Source organism: Pristiophorus japonicus, chromosome 16 (assembly GCF_044704955.1).
Source record: "Pristiophorus japonicus isolate sPriJap1 chromosome 16, sPriJap1.hap1, whole genome shotgun sequence".
In the NCBI taxonomy this organism is placed as follows: Eukaryota; Metazoa; Chordata; class Chondrichthyes; family Pristiophoridae; genus Pristiophorus; species Pristiophorus japonicus.
This window is the reverse complement of record NC_091992.1, coordinates 138,412,785-138,431,477: the sequence shown is the minus strand read 5'-3', so window position 1 is coordinate 138,431,477 and position 18,693 is coordinate 138,412,785. Positions and strand designations below refer to the sequence as shown.

The window sequence follows — 18,693 nt, the reverse complement described above, 5'->3', positions numbered from 1 at the left end:
GGGGACGTTGGGTTACTATCGGGGACGTTGGGTTACTATCGGACATTGGGTTACTATCGGGGGCGTTGGGTTACTATCGGGGGCGTTGGGTTACTATCTGGGACGTTGGGTTACTATCGGACATTGGGTTACTATCGGGGGCGTTGGGTTACTATCGGGGGCGTTGGGTTACTATCGGGGGCGTTGGGTTACTATCGGGGGCGTTGGGTTACTATCGGACGTTGGGTTACTATCGGGGACGTTGGGTTACTATCGGGGGCGTTGGGTTACTATCGGGGGCGTTGGGTTACTATCGGACGTTGGGTTACTATCGGGGACGTTGGGTTACTATCGGGGACGTTGGGTTACTATCGGGCGTTGGGTTACTATCGGACGTTGGGTTACTATCGTCCAGTCCCGGCCCCTCCCCCGGTCAGTCTCGGCCCCTCCTCTTCCCGGTCAGTCTCGGCCCCTCCTCTTCCCGGTCAGTCCCGGCCCCTCCCCCGGTCAGTCCCGGCCCCTCCCCCGGTCAGTCCCGGCCCCTCCCCCGGTCAGTCCCGGCCCCTCCCCCGGTCAGTCCCGGCCCCTCCCTCCAGTCCCGGCCCCTCCCCCGGTCAGTCTCGGCCCCTCCCCCGGTCAGTCCTGGCCCCTCCCCCGGTCAGTCCCGGCCCCTCCCCCGGTCAGTTGCCGCCTGGGGAGATTGCCCGTTGGGTTGCTGGACGTTTGGTGGGGGAGGGAATCTGCGGAGTGTGGAAATGGTTGCCAGGAATTGTTACCATGGCGATCAGATTTAGACAGTTTTAAAGAGGTTTTGGACTCAGGTGGGCGGTGACTGTGTTTATTGTTCTGGCTGACTGGGTAAAGGTTACAAGCGTTAGTGAGAGTGAGTGTGGCCAAAACCTACACTTTAATCTTCGGGGGGGGGGCGGGGAGTGCAGAGCGGGGGTTGGTGAGCGGGGGCGGGGGGGGAGAGCGGGGGTTGGGGGTGGGGAGGAATGGGGCAGGGCGGGGAGCGGGGGCAGGGCGGGGAGCGGGAGTTGGGGGTGTCCGGGGCGGGGGTTGGGGGGAGCGGGAGCAGGGATGGTGGGGAGTGGCAGTTGGGGGGGAGTGGGGATTGGGGAGTGCGGGGGTTGTGGGGAGCGGGGAGTGAGGGGTGGGGTGGGGAGCAGGGCGAGGAGTGGGGGTTGGGGGGGAGCGGGGGTGGGGAGCTGGGGTTGTGCGGGGAGCTGGGTGGGGAGCGGGGGTTGGGGGGGAGCGGGGGTGGGGAGCGGGGGTTGGGGGGGAGCGGGGGTTGGGGGGGAGCGGGGGTTGGGGGGGAGCGGGGAGTGAGGGGTGGGGAGCTGGGGTTGTGGGGGGAGCTGGGTGGGGAGCGGGGGTTGGGGGGGAGCGGGGGTGGGGAGAGGGGGTTGGGGGGAGCGGGGGTGGGGAGCTGGGGTTGCGGGGAGTGAGGGGTGGGGAGCTGGGGTTGGGGGGGGAGCGGGGATGGGGAGCGGGGAGTGAGGGGTGGGGAGCTGGGGTTGTGGGGGGAGCTGGGTGGGGAGCGGGGGTTGGGGGGAGCGGGGGTGGGGAGAGGGGGTTGGGGGGGAGCGGGGGTGGGGAGCTGGGGTTGCGGGGAGTGAGGGGTGGGGTGTATTCCCTTTCACTCCTTTTTTCCACTCGAGTGGAAAGAGATGCGAGATACTGGGACTATTTGTACTGGCGAGAGAAAGGCCGAGGGGCGATTTAATCGGGGTTTAAGTTTATGAAGGGCTGTGACAGAGTGAATGGGGAAGTGTGCCTCTCATGTTGGCGAGTCAGCGACAGGAGATGATCGGTTTCAGATTGTCACGGAGAGCGAGGAGATTGTTTACATGGAAGGAGGGCTCTTGCACTGAGCTATGTTGTGCCACACGGGCGGATTGAGGCCACTGCCAATGGTCACGGCTCCAGCGAGGGTATGTTGGTGGCTGAGATTCCCAGGGATCAGCAGCAGGCGCTGGGCAGTCAGTGGATGGCGGGCTGCTCAGCCATGATGTGAAGCGGTGGGGGTGAGGGGAAGTAGAATTATTACAAAATGTGAGGCTAAAACTATCCAAGCTGTGAGTGAAATGGAAAGTGCGGTTTGAAATGAGCCAGTGGATTTCAAGTTGTGATTGATGCTCTGTGAGGAGACTGAGTTCGCCTATCAGGCTCGGACTTGCTGTTCCCAGTAGACGGGTTGGAATCACGTCTGGAGCAGGGCAGTGAGTTGCCGCCTCGCATACTGAACACACAGGCGGGGGAGGGGCTGGTGTTGTGCAGGAGTTTCTGTGAAATGAAGGAATTAGTCGGTGCTGTTAGAGAGAACTCCCAGGTTTCTGGTGCTCTCACTGCCTGAACAATAGGCTCAGTGTGTGCCGGGCCGGCCCAGACTGGGCACAGAGGCTCCGGGCGGGCGTCACACAGCAACAGAGGCAACGCACAAACCTAGAAACACCGCTGGAAAGGAAGGATCTCTTTCTGTGGCCCTCTGACCGCTGATCACAATTGCAGAGACAGCCAGGAGAATGGTTTCCCCCTGCTCAGGTCAGCTTGCAACACGTCCACACACACACTTCCGTCCACTGGCTCTCCCACTGTCTTCAACTTGCAATCGGCTCATTAACTTGCTGCTGGTGTCAGTGGTTAGTCTCTAGTTACATAGAAACATAGAAAATAGGTGCAGGAGTCGGCCATTCGGCCCTTCGAGCCTGCACCACCATTCAATAACTTATTGGTCTCAGTGGTTAGTCTCTAGTTAACTCAATGCTGATCTCGGTGGTTAGACTCTAGTTAACTTGCTGCTGGTCTCGGTGGTTAATCTTTAGTTAACTTGTTGCTGATCTTGGTGGTTAGACTCTAGTTAACTTGTTGGTCTCAGTGGTTAGTTAATTCAATGCTGATCTCGGTGGTTAGACTCCAGTTAACTCGATGCAGTTCACAGTGGTTATTTTCTAGTTAACTCGATGCTGGTCTCGATACAAAATGCTTACAGGGCTTAACAGGGTAGATGCAGGGAGGATGTTTCCCCCGGGCTGGGGAGTCTAGAACCAGGGCTCACAGTCTCAGGATAAGGGGTAAGCCATTTAGGACCGAGATGAGGAGAAACTTCTTCAATCAGAGGGTGGTGAATCTTTGGAATTCTCTGCCCCAGAGAGCTGTGGAGGCTGGGTCATTGAATATATTTAAAGTGGAGACAGACAGATTTTTGAGCGATAAGGGAGTCAAGGGTTATGGGGAGCGGGCGGGGAAGTGGAGCTGAGTCCATGATCGGATCAGCCATGATCTTATTAAATGGCGGAGCAGGCTCGAGGGACTGAATGGCCGACTCCTGCTCCTGTTTCTTAGGTTCTTATGAAGTCGGTCGTTCGTCTCTAGTTAACTTATTGTTGGTCTTGGTGGTTAGTCTCTAGTTAACTCGATGCTGTTCACGGTGGTCACTGGTTTTGCCTGTCCTGTTGGTAATGAGGGGCTCAGTCAGACTGTGAGATTGTCGTTACGATGCCGGGCTGCTGATTTAAAGTTGAGAGCCGGTGGAGGGTGCGAGGAGCTCGGCTCAGTCACAGGGTCAACAGGTTCCTCGCGGGGGAGGGGGGTTTCTAGTGCTATTGGGGAGGGTTTAAACTAGCTTGCAGGGGGATGGGAACTTGAGAGTAGATTCAGTAGGGAGGGGAATAAACATAGAAACATAGAAAATAGGTGCAGGAGTAGGCCATTCGGCCCTTCGAGCCTGCACCACCATTCAATAAGATCATGGCTGATCATTCCCTCAGTACCCCTTTCCTGCTTTCTCTCCATACCCCTTGATCCCTTTAGCCATAAGGGCCATATCTAACTCCCTCTTGAATATATCCAATAAACTGGCATCAACAACTCTCTGTGGTAGAGAATTCCACAAGTTACAACTCTCGGAGTGAAGATGTTTCTCCTCATCTCAGTCCCAAATGGCTTACCCCTTATCCTTAGACTGTGACCCCTGGTTCTGGACTTCCCCAACATCGGGAACATTCTTCCCGCATCTAACCTGTCCCGTCCTGTCAGAATCTTATACGTTTCTATGAGATCCCCTCTCATCCTTCTAAACTCCAGTGTATAAAGGCCCAGTCAATCCAGACTCTCCTCATATGTCAGTCCAGCCATCCCGGGAATCAGTCTGGTGAACCTTCGCTGCACTCCCTCCATAGCAAGTCCGTCCTTCTGGAATTAGAAAACAAAAATTAAAAAAGTGAATTTGAAGGAGAGAGGAAACGTAAAAGATGGTTTAAAAAAAAACAAATTTAAAGGCTCTTTGTCTAAATACACGTAGCATTCGTAACAAAATAGATGAGTTGACGGCACAAATTGAGACAAATGGGTATGATCTGATAGCCATTACAGAGATGTGGTTGCAAGATGACCAGGACCGGGAATTAAATATTCACGGGTATTTGACAATCCGGAAGGACAGACAGAAAGGAAAAGGAGGTGGAGTAGCTCTATTGATAAAGGATGGAATCACTGCAATAGTGAGAAACGATATTGGCTCTCATGATCAGGATGTTGAAACAGTTTGGGTGGAGATGAGGAACAATAAGGGGAAAAGTCAGTGGTGGGCGTAGTCTATAGGCCCCTAACAGTAGCAACTGTGTTGGTCGGAGCATAAACCAAGAAATAGTGGGGGCTTGTAAAAAGGGAACAGCAATAATCATGGGTGATTTTAACCTCCATATTGATTGGACAAATCAAACTGGTCAGGGTAGCCTTGAGGAAGAGTTCACAGAGTGCGTAAGGGACGGGTTCCTGGAGCAGTATGTAACGGAACCAACCAGGGGGCAGACTATCTTAGATCTGGTCCTGTGTAATGAGACAGGATTAATAAACAATCTCCTAGTAAAGGATCCCTCGGAATGAGTGATCATAGCATGATTGAATTTCAAATTCAGATGGAGGGTGAGAAAGTTGGATCTCTAACCAGCGTACTAAGCTTAAATAAAGGAGACTATGAAGGTATGAGGGCAGAGTTGGCTAAAGTGGACTGGGAAAATAGATTAAAGTGTAGGACAGTTGATGAACAGTGGTGTACATTTAAGGAGATATTTCACAACTCGCAAGAAAAATATATTCCAGTGAGGAGGAAAGGATCTAAGAGAAAAAATAGCTATCCGTGGCTAACTAAAGAAATAAAGGATGGTATCCAAATAAAAAAAGGGGCACACAAAGTGGCCAAAACTAGTGGGAGGACAGAAGATTGGGAAGCTTTTAAAAGCCAGCAAAGAATGACGAAAAAAATGATTAAGAAAGGGAAGATAGATTATGAAAGTAAACTCTTGCAATCTTTCCCCTTCAAGTATCTATCCAATTTCCTTTTGAAAGTTATTATTGTGAAAACATCTCTACGTCTACCCCATCAAACCCTTTCCTAATCTAAAATACCTCGATCAGCTCACCCCTCAGCCTTCCTTTCTCTAGAGAAAGGAGCCCCAGCCAGTTCAATCTTTCCTAATAGTTAGAAACCTCTCAATTCTGTTATCATCCCAGTAAATCTTGTTTGCACCTTCTCCAGTGCCTCAATATCCTTTGTATAATATGGAGACCAGAACTGTTCACAGTGCTCCGTGTGGTCTAACCAAGGATCGATACAAGTTGAACATAACTTCTCTACTTTTCCATCCTATCCCTCGACAGATGAACCCCAGAGCTGGGTTTGCTTTTTATGGCCTTATTAACCTGCGTCACTACTTTTAGTGATCGGTGTATTGTACCCCCAGATCCCTCTGTTCCTCTGCCCCATTTACACACTTATTTCCCAGGAGTATGTCGTCTCCTTATTCTTCCAAACAAAATGTACCACCTCACATTTATTTATGTTGAAGTTCATTTGTCTATTACACGCCCATCCTGTAAGTTTATTAATGTCTTCCTGTATTGTGTCGCAGCCCTCCTCCCCCGCCTCAGTATTGTGGTGCAGTCCCCCTCCCCCCCCCTCAGTATTGTGGTGCAGTCCCCCCCCCCTCAGTATTGTGGTGTAGTCCCCCTCCCCCCCCCCCCTCAGTATTGTGGTGCAGTCCCTCTCCCCCCCCCCTCAGTATTGTGGTGCAGTCCCCCTCCCCCCCCCTCAGTATTGTGGTGCAGTCCCCCTCCCCCCCCTCAGTATTGTGGTGCAGTCCCGTCCCCCCCTCAGTATTGTGGTGCAGTCCCCCTTCCCCCCCCTCAGTATTGTGGTGCAGTCCCCCCCATCTGTATTAACTCATCTTTAGTTGGAAAAGAGATACAAATGTGTTAATTTAAAAAAAATTCTTTCCTGGAATGTGCGCATCGCTGCAAGGCCGACATTTATTGCCCATCCCTAATTGCCCCTTGAGAAGGTGGTGGTGAGCCGCCTTCTTGAACCGCTGCAGTCCGTGTGGTGAAGGTGCTCCCACAGTGCTGATAGGGAGGGAGTTCCAGGATTGTGACCCAGTGACAATGAAGGAACGGCCGATATATTTCCAAGTTGGGATGGTGTGTGACTGGGAGGGGAACGTGGAGCTGGTGGTGTTCCCATGCGCCTGCTGCCCTTGTCCTTCGAGGCGATAGAGGTCGCGGGTTTGGGAGGTGCTGCTGAAGAAGCCTTGGCGAACATAAGAACATAAGAAACAGGAGCAGGAATCGGCCATTCGGCCCCTCAAGCCTGCTCCGCCCTTCAATGAGATCATGATTGATCTGATCTTGGCCTTAACTCCACTTTCCTGCCTGTTCCCCACAGCCCTTGACTCCCCTATAGTTCAAGAATCTGTCTATCTCTGCCTTAAATACATTCAATGACCCAGCATCTACAGCTCTCTGGGGCGCAGAATTCCAAAGATTCACGACCCTCTGAGAGAAGAAATTCCTCCTCATTTCCATCTTAAATGGACAACCCCTTATTCTGACACTATGCCCCCTAGTTCTAGATTTCCCCACGAGGGGAAACATCCTCTCTGCATCTGCCGTGTCGGGCCCACTCAGGATCTTATAAGTTTCGATAAGATCACCTCTCATTCTTCTGAACTCCAATGAGGTATAGGCCAACCTGCTCAAACTTTCTCCATAAGACAACACCCTCATCTCCGGAATCAACCTAGTGAACCTTCTCTGAACTGCCTCCAATGCAAGTATATACCTCCTTAAATACGGAGACCAAAACTGTACGCAGTACTCCAGGTGTGGCCTCACCAATACCCTGTACAGTTGTAGCAGGACTTCTCTGCTTTTATACTCTATCCCCCTTGCAATAAAGGCCAACATTCCATTTGCCTTCCTGATTACTTGCTGTACCTGCATACTAACTTTTTGTGTTTCATGTATGAGGACCCCCAGGACCCTCTGTATCCACGATTCTGTAGTTCATCTCCAGTTAAATAATATTTTGCTTTGATATTCTTCCTACCAAAGTGGATAACCTCACACTTTCCCACATTATACTCCATCTGTCAAATTTGGAAATCCAAATACACCACATCTACTGGTTCCACCCTGCTCGTTACATCCTCAAAGAACTCGAATAAATTTGTCAAACATGATTTCCCTTTCATAAAACCATGCTAACTCTGCTTGACTGCATTATGATTTTCTAAATTGGTGAGGCCTCACCTGGAATATTGTGTTCAGTTTTGGTCTCCTAATCTGAGGAAGGACGTTCTTGCTATTGAGGGAGTGCAGCGAAGGTTCACCAGACTGATTCCCGGGATGGCAGGACTGACATGAGGAGTGACTGGATCAAATGGGCCTGTATTCACTGGAGTTTAGAAGGATGAGACGGAATCTCATAGAAACATATAAAATTCTGACGGCACTGGACAGGTCAGATGCAGGAAGAATGTTCCTGATGTTGGGGAAGTCCAGAACCTGGGGACATGGTCTAAGGATAAGGAGTAAGCCATTTAGGACTGAGATGAGGAGAAACTTCTTCACTCAGAGAGTTGTTAACCTGTGAAATTCCCTGCCGCAGAGAGTTGTTGATGCCAGTTCATTGGATATATTCAAGAGGGAGTTAGATACGGCCCTTACGGCTAAAGGGATCAAGGAGTATGGAGAGAAAGCAGGAAAGGGGTACTGAGGGAATGATCAGCCATGATCTTATTGAATGGTGGTGCAGGCTTGAAGTGCCGAATGGCCTACTCCTGCACCTATTTTCTCTGTTTCTAAATGTCCTGCTACTGCTTCCTTAATAATGGACTCCAGCATTTTCCCAACGACAGATGTTAGGCTAACTGGTCTATAGTTTCCTGCTTTCTGTTTCCCTCCTTTGTTAAACAGGGGCGTTACATTTACGTTGGGCCCCTGGAGGATGAGACTGGGGAATGAAAATTGGGAAACAAGGACTGCATCCCAGAGTACTTAAGGAGGTGGCCTTGGAAATAGCGGATGTATTGACAGTCATTTTCCAACATTCCATTGACTCTGGATCAGTTCCTATCGAGTGGAGGGTAGCCAATGTAACCCCACTTTTTTTTAAAAAGGAGGGAGAGAGAAAACAGGGAATTATAGACCGGTCAGCCTGACATCAGTAGTGGGTAAAATGATGGAATCAATTATTAAGGATGTCATAGCAGCGCATTTGGAAAGAGGTGACATGATAGGTCCAAGTCAGCATGGATTTGTGAAAGGGAAATCATGCTTGACAAATCTTCTGGAATTTTTTGAGGATGTTTCCAGTAGAGTGGACAAGGGAGAACCAGTTGATGTGGTATATTTGGACTTTCAGAAGGCTTTCGACAAGGTCCCACACAAGAGATTAATGTGCAAAGTTAAAGCACATGGGATTGGGGGTAGTGTGCTGATGTGGATTGAGAACTGGTTGTCAGACAGGAAGCAAAGAGTAGGAGTAAATGGGTACTTTTCAGAATGGCAGGCAGTGACTAGTGGGGTACCGCAAGGTTCTGTGCTGGGGCCCCAGCTGTTTACATTGTCCATTAATGATTTAGACGAGGGGATTAAATGTAGTATCTCCAAATTTGCGGATGACACGAAGTTGGGTGGCAGTGTGAGCTGCGAGGAGGATGCTGTGAGGCTGCAGAATGACTTGGATAGGTTAGGTGTGTGGGCAAATGCATGGCAGATGAAGTATAATGTGGATAAATGTGAGGTTATCCACTTTGGTGGTAAAAACAGAGAGACAGACTATTATCTGAATGGTGACAGATTAAGAAAAGGGGAGGTGCAACGAGACCTGGGTGTCATGGTACATCAGTCATTGAAGGTTGGCATGCAGGTACAGCAGGCGGTTAAGAAAGCAAATGGCATGTTGGCCTTCATAGCGAGGGGATTTGAGTACATGGGCAGGGAGGTGTTGCTACAGTTGTACAGGGCATTGGTGAGGCCACAGCTGGAGTATTGTGTACAGTTTTGTTCTCCTAACTTGAAGGACATTCTTGCTATTGAGGGAATGCAGCGAAGGTTCACCAGACTGATTCCCGGGATGGTGGGACTGACCTATCAAGAAAGACTGGATCAACTGGGCTTGTATTCACTGGAGTTCAGAAGAATGAGAGGGGATCTCATAGAAACATTTAAAATTCTGATGGGTTTAGACAGGTTAGATGCAGGAAGAATGCTCCCAATGTTGGGGAAGTCCAGAACCAGGGGTCACAGTCTAAGGATAAGGGGTAAGCCATTTAGGACCGAGATGAGGAGAAACTTCTTCACCCAGAGAGTGGTGAACCTGTGGAATTCTCTACCACAGAAAGTTGTTGAGGCCAATTCACTAAATATATTCAAAAAGGAGTTAGATGAAGTCCTTACTACTAGGGGGATCAAGGGGTATGGCGAGAAAGCAGGAATGGGGTACTGAAGTTGCATGTTCAGCCATGAACTCATTGAATGGCGGTGCAGGCTAGAAGGGCCGAATGGCCTACTCCTGCACCTATTTTCTATGTTTCTAAATGGCAGAGACTTTGAACAAATATTTTGCATCTGTTCACAGTAGAAGACACGAAAAGAATCCCAATAATAGCACAAAATCAGGGGGCAAAAGGGAGGGAGAAAGTTCAAACAATCACTATCACTCTCCAGAATCCAGGGAATTTTGGTAGATTACAACCAATGTATCCACTATCTCTGCCGCCACTTTTTTTAAGAGCCTAGGCTGCAGGCCGTCAGCACCAGGGGACTTGTCCGCCTTTAGTCCCATTGGTTTACCGAGTACTTTTTCTCTAGTGATAGTGATTGTTTGAACTTCCTCCCTCCCTTTTGCCCCCTGATTTTGTACTATTATTGGGATTCTTTTAGTGTCTTCTACTGTGAACAGATGCAAAATATTTGTTCAAAGTCTCTGCCATTTCCTTGTTTCCCATTATTAATTCCCCAGTCTCATCCTCTCGGGTCCCAACGTTTACTTTAATGAGTTGCTGCAGTGCATCGTGTAGATGGTACACACTGCAGCCACAGTGCGCTGGTGGTGGAGGGAGTGAAGGTTGAAGGTGGTGGATGGGGAGCCGATCGAGCGGCCTGCTTTGTCCTGGATGGTGTCGAGCTTCCCGAGTGTTGTTGGAGCTGCACTCATCCAGGCAAGTGGAGAGTCCTGACTTGTGCCTTGTAGATGGTGGAAAGGCTTTGGGGAGTCAGGAGGTGAGACACTCACCACAGAATACCCAGCCTCTGACCCGCTCGTGGCCACAGTATTTATGTGGCTGGTCCAGTTAAGTTTCTGGTCAATGGTGACCCCCAGGATGTTGATGGTGGGGGATTCGGTGATGGTAATGCCGTTGAATGTCAAGGGGCGGTGGTTAGACTCTCATTTGTTAGAGATGGTCATTGCTTTGGGGTCGGGGGGAAGGTGGGGGGTGGGGGAAGGGTGAGGTCAGGTGGGGTCAGGGGGTCGGGAAGTTGGGGTGGGTTGTGGCCGGTGATCCAGCTAACGTTTACCCGACTGTTTTAGGCGGGCACAAGGCCTGAGCTCTGTTAGTTATCACTAAAAGTAAAGAGATTATCAGGTGATTATCGCATTGCCGAGTGTGGGAGCTTGCTGTGCGTGAATTGGCTGCCCGTTTCCCACATTACAACACTGACTGAGGTTGTGAACGGTGCAGTAGAGTAAGTCTTGCTTTTTTTAACCCTATTGAATCCTTTTAACATCATACAGGGTTGATACTCTGGAGTTTAGAAGAATGAGAGGTGATCTCATTGAGACTTATAAGATTCTTACAGGACTTGACAGGGTAGATGCAGGGAGGATGTTCCCCCCGGGCTGGGGTGTCTAGAACCAGGGGTCACAGTCTCAGATTACGGGCTCGGCCATTTAGGCCTGAGATGATGAGAAACTTCTTCACTCAGAGGGTGGTGAATCTTTGGAGTTCTCTGCCCCAGAGGGCTGTGGAGGCTCAGTTATTAAGTATATTAAAGACAGAGATCGATAGAGTTTTGGATATTAAGGGAATCGAGGGATATGGGGATCGGGCGGGAAAGTGGAGTTGAGGTCGAAGATCAGTCGTGATCTGATTGAATGGCGGAGCAAGTTCGAGGGGCCGAATGGCCGACTCCTGCTCCTGATTCTTACGTTGTTAGTCACCTCAATTAGATCACCCCTTAATCTTCAAAACTCGAGGGAACATAAGCCCCTCACACTGTCACTCAGTAACCCCTCTCCCCCAGCGCCCTGTGTTACTGACTGTATCTGTACTGATGTTAATCCAGCTCCCTCACACTGTCACTCAGTAACCCCTCTCCCCCAGCGCCCTGTGTTACTGACTGTATCTGTACTGATGTTAATCTCCCTCACACTGTCACTCAGTAACCCCTCTCCCCCAGCACCCTGTGTTACTGACTGTATCTGTACTGATGTTAATCCAGCTCCCTCACACTGTCACTCAGTAACCCCTCTCCCCCAGCACCCTGTTTTACTGACTGTATCTCTACTGATGTTAATCCAGCTCCCTCACACTGTCACTCAGTAACCCCTCTCCCCCAGCACCTTGTGTTACTGACTGTATCTGTACTGATGTTAATCCAGCTCCCTCACACTGTCACTCAGTAACCCCTCTCCCCCAGAGCCCTGTGTTACTGACTGTATCTGTACTGATGTTAATCCAGCTCCCTCACACTGTCACTCAGTAACCCCTCTCCCCCAGCACCCTGTTTTACTGACTGTATCTCTACTGATGTTAATCCAGCTCCCTCACACTGTCACTCAGTAACCCTTCTCCCCCAGCACCCTGTGTTACTGACTGTATCTCCAGTGATGTTAATCCACCTCCCTCACACTGTCACTCAGTAACCCCTCTCCCCCAGCACCCTGTCACTCAGTAACCCCTCTCCCCCAGCGCGCTGTGTTACTGACTGTATCTCTACTGATGTTAATCCACCTCCCTCACACTGTCACTCAGTAACCCCTCTCCCCCAGCACCCTGTGTGACTGACTGTAGCTCCATTGATGTTAATCCAGCTCCCTCATGCTGTCACTCAGTAACCCCTTTCCCCCAGCGCCCTGTGTTACTGACTATATCTCTACTGATGTTAAACCAGCTCTCTCACACTCAGTAACTCCTTTCCCCCTGCGCTCTGTGTTACTGACTGTATCTGTGCTGATGTTAATCCAGCTCCCTCACACTGTCACTCAGTAACCCCTCTCCCCCAGCGCCCTGTGTTACTGACTGTATCTGTACTGATGTTAATCCAGCTCCATCACACTGTCACTCAGTAACACCTCTCCCCCAGCACCCTGTCACTCAGTAACCCCTCTCCCCCAGCGCGCTGTGTTACTGACTGTATCTCTACTGATGTTAATCCAGCTCACTCACACTTTCACTCAGTAACCCCTCTCCCCCAGCACCCTGTGTTACTGACTGTATCTCTACTGATGTTAAATCAGCTCCCTCACACTGTCACTCAGTAACCCCTATCCCCCAGCACCCTGTGTTACTGACTGTATCTCTACTGATGTTAATCCAGCTCCCTCACACACTCACTCAGAATCCTGATGAGGATTGTGAATGTTTGCTGGGGCAGTTTGAGGGGTTTGAGGTGCGTGTCACTGTTACTGACACTCACGGGCACAGTTTAATGTCAATCGCCAGTCCATTATTGATGTTAATCCAGTTTTTAAAATATTTCCCCTGATCAGTGGGGCCGGTGTGTGCTTGCACTCATGCAGTGTCATCCACTGAGCTTGTTTGTCGCAGATAAATGATTTATGGCGATGAGGAATTTCTTCTGTGAGAGTGGTGAATCTGTGGAATTCTCTGCCCCAGAGGGCTGTGGGGGCTGGGTCATTGAATATACTTAAGGTATAGATAGACAGATTTTTGAGCAATAAGGGTATAAAGGGTTATGGGGAGTGGGCAGGGAAGTGGAGCTGAGCCCATGATCAGATCAGCCATGATCGTATTGAATGACTCGAGGGGCCGAATGGCCAACTCATGCTCCTATTTCTTCTGCTCTTATTTAAACTTACACCTGCCCCAGCCTGCTGTGATCAGCAATGTGTGCTTAAAGACCAGGTTCTCAACCCTCCCCCGCCCCCGCCCCCGCCCCACCAGCACCACCACAGTGACACTTTGGGAGTGTAGTCACTGTTGTAATGTGGGAAATGCAACAGTCAATTCACGCACAGCAAGCTCCCATAAACATCAATGCTATAATCATCTGATAATCTATTTTATTTTAATGATGGTGATTGAGGGATAAATATTGCCCAGGGCAGCGGGAAACCAGCGAATTGAGACACGCTATTTCTTCTGGTGAGAGAATCCAGATCGAGAGGGCATAGGGGCTGAAATTACACCTCGATGCTTAAAATAGGGCGACCGACAGAGCTCCGGCCTTGTGCCGCCCAAAACAGGCATTGGTGGGAGTCGGGTAAATGTAGCTGGATCACCGGCCACAACCCACCCTAACCTCCCAACTCCACAGCCCCTTCCCGACCTCCCTGACCCCCCCCCGACCTCCCCGACCCCCCCGAAACCTGACCCCCCCGACACCCCGACCCCCGACCCCTCCAACACCCTGACTCCCCCCCCGAAACCCCGACACCTGACATCCCGACCCCCGACCTCCCCGAAACCTGACCCCCCGTCCCCGACCTCCCCGACATCTGACCCCCCCGACACCCCGACACCCTGACTCCCCCCCCGAAACCCTGACACCTGACATCCCGACCCCCGACCTCCCCGAAACCTGACCCCCCGACATCCCGACCCCCGACCTCCCCGACATCTGACCCCCCTGACACCCTGACTCCCCCCCCGAAACCCCGACACCTGACCCCCCTGACACCCCCTCCCGACACCACTCCCGACCTCCCCGACACCTGACCCCCCCCGACACCACCCCCGACCTCCCCGACCCCCCCCGACCTCCCCGACCCCCCGGAACCTGACCCCCCCGACACCCCGACACCCCGACCACCCCGACACCCCGACACCCCCCCTGAAACCCCGACACCTGACCCCCCTGACACCCCCTCCCGACACCACTCCCGACCTCCCGACCTCCCCGACACCTGACCCCCCCGACACCACCCCCGACCCCCCCCCCCGAAACCCCGACACCTGACCCCCCAACACCCTGACGACACCCCGACACCTGACCTCCCCGACACCCTGATTCCCCCCGGACACCCTGACTCCCCCCCCCCCCCCGTCTCCCCCCCGACACCTCCCCCGACACCCTGACTCTCACCCCCCCTCCCCAACACCCTGACTCCCCACCCCCCCCGACTCCCCCCCCCGACTCCCCCCCCCCCGACACCCCCCTCCGACCCCCCCCCCGACTCCCCCCACCCTGACTCTTCCCCCCCCCTGACACCCTGACCCCCCCCCGACACCCCGACCTCCCCCCGACACACCGACCCCCCCCGACCCCTGACCCACCCAGACCTCACCCAACCTCCCAACGTCACGCCCCCGACCCGACCTCGCCCTCTCACTGACCCCACACTTCCCCAGATTCTCAACCCCCCTCCCCCCACATGCCCCTCCCCCTTCCAGACGAGGGGAGTGAGTTACCCTGTGTATGGAGCGCGTGAGTTACCCTGTGTATGGAGCGCGTGAGTTACACTGTGTATGGAGCGCGTGAGTTACCCTGTGTATGTAGCGAGTGAATTACCCTGTGTATGGAGCGCGTGAGTTGCCCTGTGTATGTAGCGCAGGTGTTGCCCTGTGTATGTAGCGAGTGTGTTGCCCTGTGTATGGAGCGAGTGAGTTGCCCTGTGTATGGAGCGCGTGAGTTGCCCTGTGTATGGAGCGCGTGAGTTGCCCTGTGTATGGAGCGAGTGAGTTGCCCTGTGTCTGTAGCGAGTGAGTTGCCCTGTGTCTGTAGCGAGTGAGTTGCCCTGTGTATGTAGCGAGTGAGTTGCCCTGTGTATGGAGCGCGTGAGTTGCCCTGTGTATGGAGCGAGTGAGTTACCCTGTGTCTGTAGTGAGTGAGTTGCCCTGTGTATGGAGCGAGTGAGTTACCCTGTGTATGGAGCACGTGAGTTGCCCTGTGTATGGAGCACGTGAGTTGCCCTGTGTATGGAGCACGTGAGTTGCCCTGTGTATGGAGCACGTGAGTTGCCCTGTGTATGGAGCACGTGAGTTACCCTGTGTATGGAGCACGTGAGTTGCCCTGTGTATGGAGCACGTGAGTTGCCCTGTGTATGGAGCACGTGAGTTGCCCTGTGTATGGAGCACGTGAGTTACCCTGTGTATGGAGCACGTGAGTTGCCCTGTGTATGGAGCACGTGAGTTGCCCTGTGTATGGAGCACGTGAGTTGCCCTGTGTATGGAGCACGTGAGTTGCCCTGTGTATGGAGCACGTGAGTTGCCCTGTGTATGGAGCACGTGAGTTGCCCTGTGTATGGAGCACGTGAGTTACCCTGTGTATGGAGCGAGTGAGTTGCCCTGTGTATGGAGCACGTGAGTTGCCCTGTGTATGGAGCACGTGAGTTACCCTGTGTATGGAGCACGTGAGTTGCCCTGTGTATGGAGCACGTGAGTTGCCCTGTGTATGGAGCGCGTGAGTTGCCCTGTGTATGGAGCGCGTGAGTTGCCCTGTGTATGGAGCGCGTGAGTTGCCCTGTGTATGGAGCGCGTGAGTTGCCCTGTGTATGGAGCACGTGAGTTGCCCTGTGTATGGAGCGCGTGAGTTGCCCTGTGTATGGAGCGCGTGAGTTGCCCTGTGTATGGAGCGCGTGAGTTGCCCTGTGTATGGAGCGCGTGAGTTGCCCTGTGTATGGAGCGCGTGAGTTGCCCTGTGTATGGAGCGCGTGAGTTGCCCTGTGTATGGAGCGCGTGAGTTGCCCTGTGTATGGAGCGCGTGAGTTGCCCTGTGTATGGAGCGCGTGAGTTGCCCTGTGTATGGAGCGCGTGAGTTGCCCTGTGTATGGAGCGCGTGAGTTGCCCTGTGTATGGAGCGCGTGAGTTGCCCTGTGTATGGAGCGCGTGAGTTGCCCTGTGTATGGAGCGAGTGAGTTGCCCTGTGTATGGAGCGAGTGAGTTGCCCTGTGTATGGAGCGCGTGAGTTGCCCTGTGTATGGAGCGAGTGAGTTGCCCTGTGTATGGAGCACGTGAGTTGCCCTGTGTATGGAGCGAGTGAGTTGCCCTGTGTATGGAGCGCGTGAGTTGCCCTGTGTATGGAGCACGTGAGTTGCCCTGTGTATGGAGCGCGTGAGTTGCCCTGTGTATGGAGCGCGTGAGTTGCCCTGTGTATGGAGCGCGTGAGTTGCCCTGTGTATGGAGCGCGTGAGTTGCCCTGTGTATGGAGCGAGTGAGTTGCCCTGTGTGTGGAGCACGTGAGTTGCCCTGTGTATGGAGCGCGTGAGTTGCCCTGTGTATGGAGCGCGTGAGTTGCCCTGTGTATGGAGCGCGTGAGTTGCCCTGTGTATGGAGCTCGTGAGTTGCCCTGTGTATGGAGCGCGTGAGTTGCCCTGTGTATGGAGCGCGTGAGTTGCCCTGTGGGGCGACGACTGGTGCCGATGAACCCCAATAATGCTTCCAAGACCTGGCACTGGGCCAGGCTTTGAATCCGACTCCGGTTTCTGGGGCCCCATTTCAGGCCCAAAAACGAAAAGCATCTTCCAGCCCTTATCTTAAAATGAGATCCAGTCTGTTCAGGGTGATGTCAGGAAGCCTGGGGCAGTGGGATTCTGGAACTCTCTTCCCCCCAAAACCTGTTGAACCTGGAGCTCAATTGAAAATTTCAAAAGTGAGTTTGATTGACTTTTGTTGTGTAAGGGAGTTAGGGGTTCGGGAACCAAGGCGGGGAAATAGAGTTGAGATTCAGATCAGGCATGTGATTGAAGAGCGGAACAAGCTCAAGGGGCTTCCTGTTCTGATGTAAAACTGAGTGTGTGTTTCTTGACTTCCCTGCCTCTGTTACTGCTGCCCGTGTGGAACTGGTAAAGGGTTAAATAACCAAAAGCAGGTCTGGTTTTATATTGTCATTGTGAACTGGACCCGCCTCCTGTCCCAGATACAGGACCAAGCCTACAGTCTTGGCCTACTCTAGATTGCCAAACACTGCCACTATTTATAGAATTATCTTGTTTTTTTGAACTTGCGTTTGTGAGATTACAAATCCTGATATTGAAGTGTTTATTGTGACCTTGGCTCAGAGAGTTGATATTTGCAGCCTGCAATCGGACGGTTTTAGTAAAATTCAATCACATCTTTTTACAGGAACTTGCTCCTGAAACCACTGGGGCTCATGACCCTGTGTGATCCTGACCTTCCCATGTTACCCTCTGTAATGTATTTGCTTCATGGGTTGTTTGCTGAAGAATTCATAGCAACACTTTGCTAATAAACCAACTAGTTCGTAATAGCAAAGGTTTAACAGTCACACTGCACATTACCAGTTCATCCACCAGGCTCACAACCACCTGCCCCATCGTGGATCCCCCAAACCCAACTGACTGGGGTTTTATTGAGTCTTGTGAACATCACGTGACTGGCTAAGCCACTCACAATTTACCAGCTCTACAAACCCGTGAGCATACTCACAGGTGCATACATTACACTGTTTTAGAAGCAAGGTATTTATACAATATTTCAAAAGATTACGTATTGTTAAGTATGGAAGAACTCCACAAGACTGAGTACTGTGAGCTAAAACTGATGTGACCTGAGTCTCTTTAATACAACTCCAGAGTGCCTAAGCAGCATGGCAGACAACCTTTTATACTCCCTTGCACGAGGTATGCAGGTGACCCTTGGGCCTCCAACAGGTGCGCCCTCTGGTGGCAAGTCTTACACAGTTACAATGTTTACATACATAACATCACTCCCCTCCAAAGTCTTTGATACAAATTATTTACAAGTTGAGATGATCCGGGGCCCTACGCTCCCTGGTTGATCGTCTGAGTTCAAACTCTGGCCTGGGTGAGTTGGTCAGACCATTGCTGCACTGTGGCCCGGCTGGTCTGACAGGACTGTTGGGAATGGTGGGTTCATCCTCCTGATTAACGGCGAGGTCGATTGCTGGTTGGGTGTGTGTTGGTGGATCGATGATGGTGATGTCCTCTTCAGGTTGTTCCTGGTTGTCGGTGAACCACAGTTTGGTCTGATCCAAATGCTTTCTACACGTTTGTCCATTCAATAGTTTGACAATAAACACTCTATTCCCATCCTTGGCCAAGACAGTGCCAGCAACCCATTTAGGACAAACACGGTCGTTAACATCAATGTCACACGATACAGCGGCGCGATTGCGGTATATGTTTTGCCGGTGAGGTCGGGTTTCCACATGATCATTTAGATCTGGGTGGACTAGGGAGAGCCTGGTTTTGAGAGCTCTCTTCATTAA

The 18,693-nt window shown here is 51.8% G+C and overlaps 1 protein-coding gene across 1 annotated transcript in view; it reads left to right on the top strand.

Moving 5' to 3' along the window:
- Positions 1-2,198: 2,198 nt before the first annotated feature.
- The window catches only part of LOC139226879 (rab11 family-interacting protein 4-like), a 109,447-nt gene continuing 92,952 nt past the window's right edge, over positions 2,199-18,693 (top strand). Inside the window, exon 1 of the mRNA XM_070857981.1 lies at positions 2,199-2,523. The gene's annotated coding sequence lies outside the window, so the exon portion shown is untranslated. The remainder of the gene's footprint in view (positions 2,524-18,693) is intronic.